Here is a 13,738-nt window from a genome sequence, read left to right as displayed (position 1 = left end):
TTAATGAAGGGATTAACAGTATAAGTAATTTCAGCAGAAACCCTATGATTCCTATAATATTCTAGAACTCTACCTCTTCAAATAATTTTAACTATCATGACTTAAGATTATGACCCTTTTAGTTTAATATCCCAATGATGTCAGACATTAACATACAAATTCACCTCACAGAGGCCAAGGTGAAAAGTCTTCATTTATGTGTGTTCAAATTATCAGTGTAAACGTTTTTACTCAAATACACGGTCTTAAGATTACATTTGTCTTCAGTACCACTGTTCTACCAAGCTCTATGTAACATTTCAAAAGCAGACATTTTATGCTTTACTAGTTATAAGACATATGAAATGGCAGTATTAGAAATTAATCTTCATTAATCATGTGAGAAGACAATTTGGCATAGGAAGTTCCACTAGAAAGGGACAATAGTTTCTTGGATTTGCAAAGGACACTGTGCTAGCTATAATTCAGCTAGGTTGGCATCTTCCCAACACACCCAATATAAGAATCTTAACTAAATCTTAACTAAATTTAACTGATCAATATGTTTTATGCTGAGTCCTAAACTTATTAAACCCATCATCTAATTTCTCTTCCAGGTTCCAACTCATATTTACAGGCAATCACCAAACAAACTTAAATATATCATTTTAAAATTATTCATCACAAACAGTAATCATTTTCTGATACTCTTATTCCTGTTTCTCCCAAACTAGGGCTAAAGTAAGTGCTTTCAGAGATGTCCTCAGAATGCCCTTCACATCATTCTATCATAGTGGGTTTCACATAATATGATGGTTGATGGTTTAGTATGTTTTCCTTCCCCATCATACTGCAGTGCGTAAAGGAGGTGACCACATTTTAATCATGATGAGACAAAAAAATTAACAGGTGTGTTCACAATTCTGCTCAAACAAGCAAACAAACAAAACCCCAGGAGGCTTTGCCACTTGGACTCCTCCTCACCCTCCCTATACCACTACCCCTTCATTTGAACTTAATTCTTTCATTTCCAGACAAGTTTTTGGACTTTTGTGATGGAACATTGGAATAACTGATAGAGAACACAGAACTGGAAAGCTGGAACGAAAGGAGATGGGCTTAGGAAGGATAGGGCCAAGAGAACTGATTCTTAGGAGAAAAACAGAGAGAACAGGACATGCATTGTTAAGGTGGAGGTTATACAGCATGGGGGGGGGGTTCAGTGCAGGGAATCTAGGGGGCAGCAGTGACAGAAGGTCAGAAAAGGGTAAATAAGAGACAGAGAAGGAGAGGAGGAGAGAGTGCTAATTAATTACTCAGTTGGTTAGTTTCTGGGTTGGTGAGTAAGAGACCGTAGGGATAAGTGGTGTGAAAGAACAGGATAGAAGAGAACTTTAAGAAGTTTCGGGACCAGGTCCTCCAACCCTCTTCACTGGTCTTTGAGAAAGATGAAGAATGACTGAACTCTACTTGGGCATTAATGGGCTTCTTCAATAGCAAAACACCCTGGACTGAATCAATGGGTCTTTATATTTAATGATATAACAATCACTTACGCACCCTAATTCCCTTCCACAGCTTCTGCACAGTACAAATTATATTTCTGATAAGAGTTCACTGAATGAAAAGAATGCCTGAATAAGTAAAATTGTGTATGGTTAATTTTCCCACTAAGGAAAAAAAATTAAAAGTGAGACTGTAACGTCTATGTAAAAGATTTGATACCCCATCATGTATGCCTAGTAACCTCGTTCATCTTTCTTTAATCAAGAATAAAAACTGTGCTAAAAAGGATAATTAAAGGAACGAAATATGTCTTATAACTGAATGGAAGCAGAAAAAAAGAATGAAATTTCAAGTTAAACAAAATGAAAGTTTCATTTATTTAATAAAAATTAAGGTGAAGGCGAATTGTCAGGTACTGATTATTAAAAGACACTGTGTCCTGAGGAGGCTTGCAGGCTGGTAGGTGAGAAAAAGGGACCCCAAAAGCAATCACACTGTTCTTAGTAGAGGGAAGCCCAGGTTCTACAGAGGTGCAGAAGGAAGAGCCTTCTAAGGGTCAGGACTATCTTCATAAAACTCACATTTCAAGGATGGGCAGTCGTTCACAAGGCAGAGAGAAAGGCATGCCTGGCAGAAAATAAAACAAAACAAACAAACAAAAGCTGCCTATGTAAGAGTTTGGGGGTATTGATAGGCACGTTATCTTTGAAAATCTCAAAAGGGCTCTATGTTTAGAAAATGTGGTGTTTTTCACGGGAGAGTGTGAAGCGAGGGGCTTGGGATGGTGAAGGATGAGGATAGAGGTCTGTCTCAGATGAGGAATGTCATGAATAAATAAATGCCACGATTAATTAAGAAAGGACTTTTCCTGAAGATGAGAAGGGAATAAGTTATATAGACACACAGACACGTACAAGCTCACACTTATTTATTTGTTTATCTTCAGGTAGAGGATGCCTGTAGCATTGCAGAAAGATGAGCCTATAGCAGGCAAAGGTGGTGAAAATGAAACCAGTGCAGGTGCTGAGCAGTAGTCCTTGGGAAAGATGGCAAGGGCACTAGAGGAGAGGTTAGATTTGAAAGACATTTTTAGAGTCAGGATTGACAGGATGTGCTGACTGATCGGATGTGAAGGGTGAGGGCAAGGGAGAAACTGACGAATCCGTGGAGGTTTATGGTTTCAGAGACTGGGTGGATGATGGTCGCTCCATTAAACAAGATGGCACATGTGGGGAGAGCAGTCCTGGCAGGAAAGACAGTACATTCCGTCTTGGACGTATTGCATCAACAGTATTTCTTGCACTAAGAAGATATCCTGGGTTTGTTGATATAATGAGCATCCTCCTTATGGACCAAGACAAGGAAAGAAAGGCAACGTAAAAACCCTGGTGGGGGAGGGAGGGTGGAACAGTGTTGAAGGGAAAGGAAGAAAAAAATTGCTAAGGACGGGTCCTGTTAATAAGAGGAAAACCAAGATACTGAGGGGATCTGGGAGTCTGAATTGAAGAGAAAAGAAGTTCAAGAAAAATGAAGCATGTGTCCTCCTTAAAAAAAATCAGGGTGTGAAAGAGAATTTACGGTTTTGATTTACAAGACTTCAATTTCTTGCCTCTGAAAATTATCAAGGGATATCGTTAAGCTCCACACTAAAGAACACACGAGAATATTAAAATTTTCAGAAGTAACAAAGTGAAAGTGCTTCTGAATTCTAAATGTTTATATATGTATATATTTGCCCTAAAACTATAAGTTTTGAGTTAATAGAAATCTTCCTTCCTTCCTTCCTTCCTTCCCTCTTTCCTCCTTCCCTCTCTCCCTTCCCTCCTTCCTCCCTCCCTCCCCTCCTTCCGTCCTTCCATCCTATGGTATCTGAAAGCCTTCCATGGCTTTCGGATACCATAAGCATTTATTGAGCGTTTACTTCAACGAGCACTGCTAGGAAATGAGCATAATATTCAAGTCTAGATAAGTGTGGTTCCAAAATCCAGAGAGAAGATATCAATTAATTTTAACTCCAGGAACTAGAAACAGCTTCCAGGAAAAGGTGACAATGAAGTTGGACAAACGAGTGCAGTTTCAGCACATGGAGAAAATGTACTGTGAACAAATTAGATTCTTAATGAAAATCATCTTGAATTAAGATGGCATTTTTACCAGGCAAATGTAATCCCCAGAATTTCTGTATTCTTGCTTGAAGATTTAAAATGGCTGCTCTGGACGGCCACATCCTTTGTTCTATGAACTTGTTACATAAATGATGACCCAAATCAATGAAAGATTTAATCCAAACCGATGCAAATGCAAACGCCCTAGTTTCAGACAGCTGCAATGGTTATTTCTGTACATCTGGGAAACAGCTGTCGAGCCTCATTTTTACACTGGTCTTTGTTTAACTCCGAATCAGTGTCAAGACTGAAAGGAATGTAGGTGATTAGAAGGTGGTAAACGTCTCAGAAATACACAGGAGTTTCTGAGCAACTTTTTTTTCCCTGTGGGAGCTTCTAAATGAACCTCCTTTCACAGAGCTGGCATGATAGAACATTCTCCTGGATTACCTTTTTTACATCCAAGCTCGGAGGGCACCTAGGCTGGCTGGAAGGAGTAGCTTATTTAATGATTCCAAAAGCACTCTTCTCCAATGATTGCACAGAGCAAGTCATGGATAGTCAGGTATAAGTGATTACTCACCAGGATGCAGAGGTTATGACAGGATAGATCAAAGCTGATGCTGCCAGTCAGAGGCAAGATGCAAGGCTTGGCCCCTTGCTGTAGAAAGCTGTAGAGACCATGCCTCTGAGACAGACAGCTGACGAGATCCTCTCCTTGGGATTCATATCACAACAATAGGCTAATAGATTGATGCCATAAAGGCATTGACCTCTGTGGGCAGGAACATTTTCTCACAGGGGAGAAAAAGACATACTACGCCCCTGAGTGCTATAGTTTTGACAGTGACTGACAGCATGGGCTGGCCCCGGCCTCCAGGAAGCGCATACATGAGCTTTTGCACTCTTACCCTTTGATTAACTTCTGACACACTTTGCAACGTAAAATTCTTACAGGGAAATTGCTCTATAATGCTGACTGTAACATCTAGAAACTTTGCCAATGAGAGCTAAAATATATACAAAGGCAGCTCGGCTTGAAATAATATGTTTGTGCGTGTATGTGTGTGTCCACGTGCATGTGTGTGCATATGCATGCATGTGTGCAGAGGGGACACTTTTTGGTCTTCACGTTTTCTGCCTCATAATGCTATTATTCAAGTGCAGTATTTAGAAAAAGCTTCTAACATGTTATGGGCATACTGCACACGGAGAGACTTAAGCAAGGCCAAGATGAAAATAAATAATGCATGAAGTCAGAGGCCCGAAGCAAATGTTAACTAATTTCAAAATGGGTCAAAATCACAACAATTAAGTCTCTGACATGAGAAGTCATTTCTTTCTCACTAAAATATTAACCAACTTGCTTCACTTCTTCTAGATTGATTTGTAGAGCATGAAAGGTCATTTTGGAGGCAGAGGGGGAATTTGGCTTCTACAAGCCATCCATAATGAGAGCCAATAAATTAGGTAAAGCCCCTGTTTACCTAAGCTGAAATATTGATGTCCAAGCCCACATCGAATGCAAATCTCTACATTTATCATTTTTCTCCAGTCAGGAAATTCAGACCATGGTAACACATGCTTTGATAGACCTATACATCATAGTTACAGCAACATTAGACAGTGCCTCAGTGACAGAATACAAATACATTGCATTGGATTTCCTTCATTTTCCCCAGCCTGACTTTTATTTGTGTCTGCAAACTCTGCTCTGGGAGGGTGAAGTTTTGACACGGGTTTGGGTGATATTTTTGGCTCAGCAAATAACTGAAGATTGGTAACAAGAATTTTCTTTTGTTGGTTACCTGCCAATCAAATCTAGAGGAGACTCACATCTAGTTCCATAGGCACAGGACTTTGATGATCTAGTTGCCTGGGTTCATCCAGGCTTCTCCCACTCACACAGCAATATCATTTGTGTTTCTCAAAGCATGATCCACAAACCTCTTGCATCTGATTATCTGGATGCTTGTTGGGAAGTAAAATTTCCTAGGCCCTATACTATGTATACTCAATCCAATTCCCTTAGTGGGGCCAGGAAATCTTCATTTCATGGGATCCCCAGTTGTTCATTACGCACATTATTGTTTGATAACTGCTGTAGACAGCTGTCAGCTTTAGGTTCCTCATGACCATTCTGATCTTGCCACTTTTTTACTCAAAGCCATTCTATACCTAAATATGCTCCAAACCTCTACTGAGTTTTGTACTTGGCCCTCTTCTTCTACTTGTCTAGATGTCCTGCTCAATCCATTTCATTCATTGTTAAGATCGTTATCCCCTCTATTTGCAGAAGACTCCCAAACCACTCTTTTCAACAGTGATGCTTTACCTGAGCCTCAGATTCCTGTCTGAAAATGCATGTTGGATCTCTCCACTTGACACCTTAATGTCAACATGTCCCAAACAAACATGGCAGGGTGGCCTCGACCATGCCACCACCCATCCAGGCAGAAACCCTGATATTCTTATTGATCCTTCCGTCTCCCTTTTACCTTCATCGACTAAATCATCAAATAAATTACCTGTGCCATCTCTCCATCGTCTCCACTGGGACCCTTCCTCTTCTGTCCTTCTGGTCCTGCCCAAAGTTCAGGCCTTCATCACTTCTCACCTGTCCTACCATAACAGACCTCTAACTATTCTTCTTGTCTTTTGTCTTAAACTTGTAAAATCAACCTTCCATGTGATTGCTGAGTAGTCTTGCTAAAAATAAATCTGACTGAGTCACTTATTTCCTCAAAACCATACCTCCTCGTGTAGGATTGTCTGGCATGACACACCTGCCTCTACTCATTTCCCATCAATCTTCACCCTATCTCTAGGCTTTTAATATAACAGTTTGTAGTAACACTTTTTCAAAAACCTCCTGTTTTCTTTCTGCCTGAAATGCCCTCTTCTCCTCAGTTATTTCCACTTAGAAAAGTATTCCTCAGTAATGATAATTGTTATAAATGTTATTTTATCATCCTATAATCTGACATTGATTACTTCCTCTATGTTAAACATTGAGCTCAAAGTTCCTTTTGATTCTCGCAAGGATCAAAATGTGGACACTTCCATTAGCAGTCTTTTTACCAAGCCCTGTTCAGGTCATTTTTCCCTCAAGGTTTTCCTTAATCTCTAGTCCAGTTCATTTCTTCTCTTATTAGCACCAACACTCCTTGTGCTGACTTCAAATAAAATGCTTAGACTATTGTATCGAGATACTATGTTTTTGTTCTCCTCTCTCTCTTAGTCACTGAAGTACCTGCTGCATAAGGACAGAGCCTATGTTTTATTCTGCTCCATTTTCCAAGCATGTGGTCCCTAATCTGGCACATGAGAAGTTGCCCAGTCAACGTTTGCTTTACTCAGCCGATCTGAATCACAGTGGTGGAGAACATCACGTGAGGGCTCTTCTCTGCATAATTAACGGGAGACTATTTGATCTAAGGCCTTGAACTTCAAGGTTAGAGGCAGGGCCATGCTCATGTTTATATCCCCCTGTTGTAACTAGTGCTGCATCTTTTATATGATTGACTCGCAAAGGCGTTGGTAGAGATTTCACTGTTACTCTCTGGATTTCAGGAATATTAAAGTGATGTTCCGCTCTGATAAGTTTTAGAAAAACAGAATACACAGAGTCACTGTGAAAAGCAAAAATCATTAGGCACTCTAGCCATATTTAAGCAGCGTAATGTCAGAATGGATGTTCATTAGACTTAATGGATTTGAGTGTGTCAGACAGAATAAATGTAAGAACTTATGAGTGAGAGCAAAGAGAAAATAGGAATGGATCCATGTGGTGAAAAGGGCAAATGGCATCTTGCAGAGAGACAGAAATCTCAAGAATTAAGGGGCTCCATGACATGCATTTTTTTTACCCTAAGTGTTTAAAAATTGTTCAATCATGTAATTTGGATTGTATCTGAATATGATGATTAATATAATACAATGATAATGAACCAGTGTTTCACTTACGGAGTGCGTAGTCTGGCCCAGGTGTTTTACATGGCTCACTATACCTGCTAGGTATGCGTTTTCTCCCATTTTAAACATGAGGAAGCCGAGGCTCAGAGGGGTTAGTCATTTTCTCAAGGTCAGTCTATAATAGGTTTGCATATAATATTCTGTGTATTCATTCATGTAACAAGTACATGATGAACTATAACTGTTCCAGACAATGTACTGGGACCTAAACATATAAGAATAAATAAGAATTTTAAGGAATTCATAGTCTGGTGGTAGAGTCATGGAAAATAACACAGAAGATACAATGTAAAGGTTTTCCTGAGAGATTTATCCTGTAGGCACCATGATGAGGGCTATGGTAACCCATGAGATAGGTATATAATTCAGCTTGGAGTGAAAAGGCATATAAGGGATCATGGAACACTTCCCAACAAGTCACAAATAAAGCCTGACTTTATGAGAGAAGAGTCATAGTTTAGACGGAGGGAATGGAACACACAATTGACCCAGAAGATGGTCCCAACCCATCTTTCTCACCCCTACTTTCACTAGAATGTGAGAAACTAATGTCAGATTATCTTGATTTTGCCCTCTCAAAGTGGACACGTTGAGAGATGATGTTAAATAGATCACGTGTCTTACAAAGCTGCTACTCTGAAGTGCTCAAGGGAGACAATGTGTGTGTCACGGAGGAGCACTGACATTTTGTCCTACACACCTGTACACATCAATGGTGCCCTTTAGTGCAGCAGTAAGCACTATCAATGACAGTCCTGTTCTAGGCATTGTGCTAGGTCTTAGACACACCTTATCTGACTTATTCCTCACAATGGTCTACAAATTGGTTTGCTTGCCTTTGTTGCATGGATAAAATGACTTATATCCCAGGAGTTTAAATAACTGTCCAAAAATGATATACAGAACAGATAAAAGAGCCAAGATCTGAACCAAGAATTCGATGGCTCCAAAAATTCTTGCTCTATCTGCTAGGGAATCAGAAATAAGGAAACAAATCTTATTTCGTCCCTTTGCTGAGCTTCCCTCCAGCATCCCAGAAAGGTACTTTCTTCTCCTAGTCCAGTCTTCAAGGGGGATAAGACAACCCGCTGCTTCTATATCAGCTTCTCAATGAGTGGCAGACTCTGTGGGCCCATTTTCTTCCATCTTTCTGTTTCTCCCTGATTTGACTCTCTGTCTTTTACCCTTACTTCCCCCACAATCCAGCCAGAAAGAGATCATTCCTTTTGACTATGTATGCTAGTGTGTTCTTATAAAGCTTGCTCCCCTGTGTCTATTAAACTATCCTGATACTAATTAATCTAGGTCATCGAAGACCAATAGAAATCCCCTATTAATGTATTATTTCTTAAGTACTGTATGTTACCAGGTTTACAAGAGCCCAAGCAGAGCCACTAATGGGAACTACAAGCTCAGAGTAATGAAATAAATATGAGAGATGATTCCCAAAAGAAGTGCAGGCTTTCTCTGTACACCTTCTTGTCTCACTTTCAGGACTATGGAATTGTGAAGCCTAATTTTATGACCAGTGTCCTTTTGTAAAACTTCTCTGTCTTTACTGTATCCTCAGCCATGAGGTCTCCCCCATCCCTCCCTTTTCACTTTAGTCTAATTCCGGGTGTGGGTTGAGATCTCAGAAGCAGTCGGTTTCTGCTCTGAGCATACTGTGCATTAATCTACTACACACCAAAGTCCATTAATTTTGAATGGTGTTATCAATTATACTACCTGACAGGGAGATAACTATGTTATCACCTTTGCAGAAGTGTCTTTCTTAGGAAATCTATATAGCCTCATCACGACTCTAACGCTGATGGATAACTCTCTTCTCAAAAATCACAATTTGAGTGCATTTTCTTTCATGGGATCTTAAAAATGCAAGCAAATAAAAAACTTCTGAGGCTCTTATCACCTAACCACACAGACAGTGAATGAGCTTACCATTATTCTTCTGATAAAAACAAGAGTTCCTGCTTATTCTGGTTTCTTTAAATATATCCTCCTTGCAAGTGTGAAAGACAATGTTAGCACGTGTACCTGGTCTTGTGAGATTTCCCAGATTTATCTATTAGGTGCCACTGTGAAGTGACTCTTCATTTGGCTCTGTCCCATTTTCCCATTCTCTGTCTAGACCCTTCCTAGCGGCACACTGTCCTGTCCTTCCTGGCCTTTCTGCAGGATAATTTCTGGTTTGTGTTCTTTCTGCAAAAACGCCAATAGAAACGAACAAATCCACCTTTGTGCTAAACTCCAGGCTTCTTAAATGATCTCTCTTAGAAGAAATATTAGGAGGCCACTCAAAACCCTTCCCTGGCTTCCTAACGTGCTCCACACAAAAGAGAATCTCGTTGCCAGCTATGCTGTACCAGGCACTCACTCGTTCATTCATGCACTTTAGCGTATGTCGGGTGCCCACTCTGTGCCAGACACCCTCCTAGTTACTGTTGACAAGACAGAAGGTCTAAAACTCCCCATACTTAATAAAGGAGAAGAATACTAGCAAGGAGCAAATACACATGTGATACGATTGTAGGGAGTGAAGAAGTAGGATACAGAAACTAAAGCAGGGTCAAAGTAGGTGATGGGCAAGTGGAAAGAAAGGACAGGGCTGCCAGAGATAAGCCAGTCAGGAAAGACCCCTGAGGAGGCAATGGTGGAGCAGAGGTACAGTGAATTTCTAAGGAAAGATTTCCAGACCATGAGAAGGTCCAGAACACAGGATCTGAGGCTGGAATGCATTTGGCAATTTCAGGGGAGAGAATGGGACCACAGTGCTTCGCGCAGAGAGAGCGAGGTTAGCGTTGGACAGGGGCTCGATCATGCAGCCCAGGAATAAAGGGAAACAAGGGACTGCTTTGAGCTGCTCCTAATCCAGCTCCAGGCCTGAGGGCAGAGGGAGCAAGGGGCCCTTCACTCTCTAAAGTGACTGCTCGTGAGGCTCAACTGTGCAAGGGAATGATTCTACTAGCATGTTAATAACAACGGATTTTTATGTCTTTTCAATATCTCTTTAGGCTGAAGCAAATCAAATTTATGTGTTAGAAGAATATTCAGTGATATTAGCTATGCTCACTATATTTTCTTTTCTGACAAAGGCAAAGAACACCATAGGGCAGTGGGTCTCATTTCATCTTAAATATTATATGTATTTGTATGTGTGTGTAATATTTATATATAATATTTATTTTAATTATATATGTATGTAGTTTATGAAAGAGATGTATAAAATATCTCAGAATTATGCACTACAATATTAAGAGTAATCTTACTGATGATGGGGTTATGGACAGTGTTATTCTACTTTTTTTATTATTTTTACATTATTTTCCAAATTTTCTGCAATAAATATGTTTGACTTTTATTGCTAAAAAGATCCAAAGCTGAAGATCTTTTAAAAATAGCTCTAATTTGAGGTATCTTTAGGAAAATATTGAGGAAGAGGAATTATTTAGAACTGTTAATCATTCATTTGTGAATTGTGTACCTACTGCTAATTAACAGTATGTTGGACATGCTTCCTTCTCTGAGTGTCAGTTTTATCCTTTGATAATGGGTAAAATAACTACCTGCATGTTAGGATTATTATGATAAGTAAATTAAAAAGATTGAAAGCAATACAGAAGTCTTAATTATATTATTGATATTTTAGGGTCAGGGATTATACATGTATTTATACAATATCTAGCAGAGTTTTATATGGAATAGCTTTAGATAAACAATAAAAGTTTTCGATTGCAAACTATGAGGCACTCTCCACTGATATATAATCATAAAATAATTAAATCGCTGGCTGGAAATTGACTTGAAACATATATTCTATCATCAATCCAAGTCTAGCCTTCCCTTCCCATCAATGAATATTCAATCTATCTCTGCACACTTTTAACGCTATACCCCTCATTCGCTTAGCAGTAACAATTCTGTATTAGTACAGAAATCACTCTTAATACGTTTTTCTCTGTGAAGACAAATCTACTTTTGTATTCTTTTCACTCTTCATTCTGCTTCTTTCTTCAGGATTCAGATAAAAGTGGCTTTACCCAACATTCACATGGTAACCTTTTCAGCATTTAATAACATTTATCATCTCTCCTCTCCACTTCTCCAGATTTTTCTCTTCATTTTTCCAACTAATCCTCAGAAAATAAGGTTACCAGACCCTTCACTTTCTTCTAGAACATGCTGTCTATAGACTTAGGAAGTGGTGAAATCTAAACCTGAACACAAATTCCAACCAGGTTTGATGGGCACAGAACAAGGGACTCTACCTGTCTAACCATTTTAATTCATTCTAAGATCAGGTAGCCTTGTAGGAATCCTATCCCTAGTTGTCTTCAATGAACTTCCGACATGGTGTATTGGAAAGGTGTTGGTCTTGGAACTCACAGTTGAAACATCTTCAACGTTTCTGGCACATAATAAGTATGCTGTAAATGATGGCTACTATTGTTATTATTATCACTATAATTATTTTAGACTCCTGAAGATATTTTATATTTGCAACCACTAAGCCGTATCTCCCTGATCCTGCCCAAACACGTTTGGTTTTTTAGATCTCTGGGTAGAACATTCATCCTTGGTAAGTTGCATTTTGTGAGAATTAAATTCTTATCATTGTAGCCTGTTACTGTCTCTTTGGATCATGATTCGGTCAGAAACTGCACACACTTTCCTTCCCAGATTCCTGTCACCCTTGCATTTGATGAGTTGTCTACTGTACCTTCAGCAAAGCCACAGATAAAAATGTCTACTGCAGCAAATTCAAAGGCAGAGGTGCATGTGCTGTGCATCAACCAATGTAAGGAAGAAAAGGGCTGCTTTTAGCAGTGTACATCTATGCTCTTTGAAAAATGTCGGGCTGAACTATTTTTAATTATTTTATTTTAACCCTCTGGGTCACTGTATTTACCTGAAGTGCATTTAAAGTAATAGGATCTAAGGACATTTGAAAATTGTCATTAGCTGTCATCTTTTAAAAGATAAATCACAATTCAGATTTGAAAATTGGAAATTTCTTCCTATATTTGATTAGTATAATTAATGGAAATCAATTAATCTTTAAAATTTACTCTAGTGTAGGCTCTAAGCCAGACCCTAAAGAAGTTCACAGTTTAGTAAAACACACAGATATGTAAGCACATCATTTCTATGTACATTGTCAAGTACTCTAACAGAGGAATTCACAAGTGTTTCTGAAGAATCACAAGGAAATTTCTAGCCACGTACTTATAAAGATTTTAGAGCTGGAAAATAACTTTAAAGACAATAAAATTCAATCTTCTCATTTTACCAAGGAGAAAACTGGTTCAGAGAGGGGAAGCAACTTACCTAAACTCACACAGCTAACTGGTAGACCAGAACTCAAATGTCTAAGTACAATTCTAGTGTTCCTTCTCCTATCTTCCCCTTGACAATGGCCTCCAACACCAATAAATGTATGCATTTACGTATTTATAGTAACTGAATATCCTGCCTGAAAATGGATTCTCATAATCTAGGGTAGAAGATATAGATGCAGAATAAACAGGAAATTTGAATCCTATTAAATCTTTACCCCAGAACATACCTAAGGACTTAACACACAAGCTCATGCACAATTAAATTCCCTTAAATTCCAATATTAGTTTGTCATTATTTGTTTGTTTGGGTTTTTTTCCTCCTCAGTGGAGTGTAGGAAAATACAATAACAACACCTTGTTAATTGAGGATTCAGGCTTGTTAATTTTTAATTAATTCATTCTACAAATATTTGTTGGCTTCTACTATATGAAAGGTCTTTTTTAAGATAAAATATAAAGTAACTCTGGTAGCAGCCCTTAAGGAAGTCTATTTGTCTTGGGGGGACTATGCTCTTTGTGTTATAAAAAGCCTAATGGAATGTATCATACATCATAATGAAAGAGGACCATTCCAGATCCTCACTCTTACCAAGAGCACACAGACTACTGTCACTGTTCTAGGATGTCTGCTCCATCACCATTAGAGGATCCAGTAAATATTTAGAGGATATTACTAACTGATAAGCATTGAGGTACATGATTTAAGCAATATTTTCTCATTTGGTTCTCCAGCTACTCTGAGAGCTTGATTTTTTTTTTTTTTTCTTTTTTAAATTTATTTATTTATTTATTTATTTTTGCCTGTGTTGGGTCTTCGTTTCTGTGCGAGGGCTT

The sequence above is a fragment of the Balaenoptera physalus genome (genome assembly GCF_965194825.1).
Source record: "Balaenoptera physalus genome assembly, chromosome: 10".
NCBI lineage: Eukaryota > Metazoa > Chordata > Mammalia > Artiodactyla > Balaenopteridae > Balaenoptera > Balaenoptera physalus.
This window is presented reverse-complemented; position numbering follows the sequence as displayed.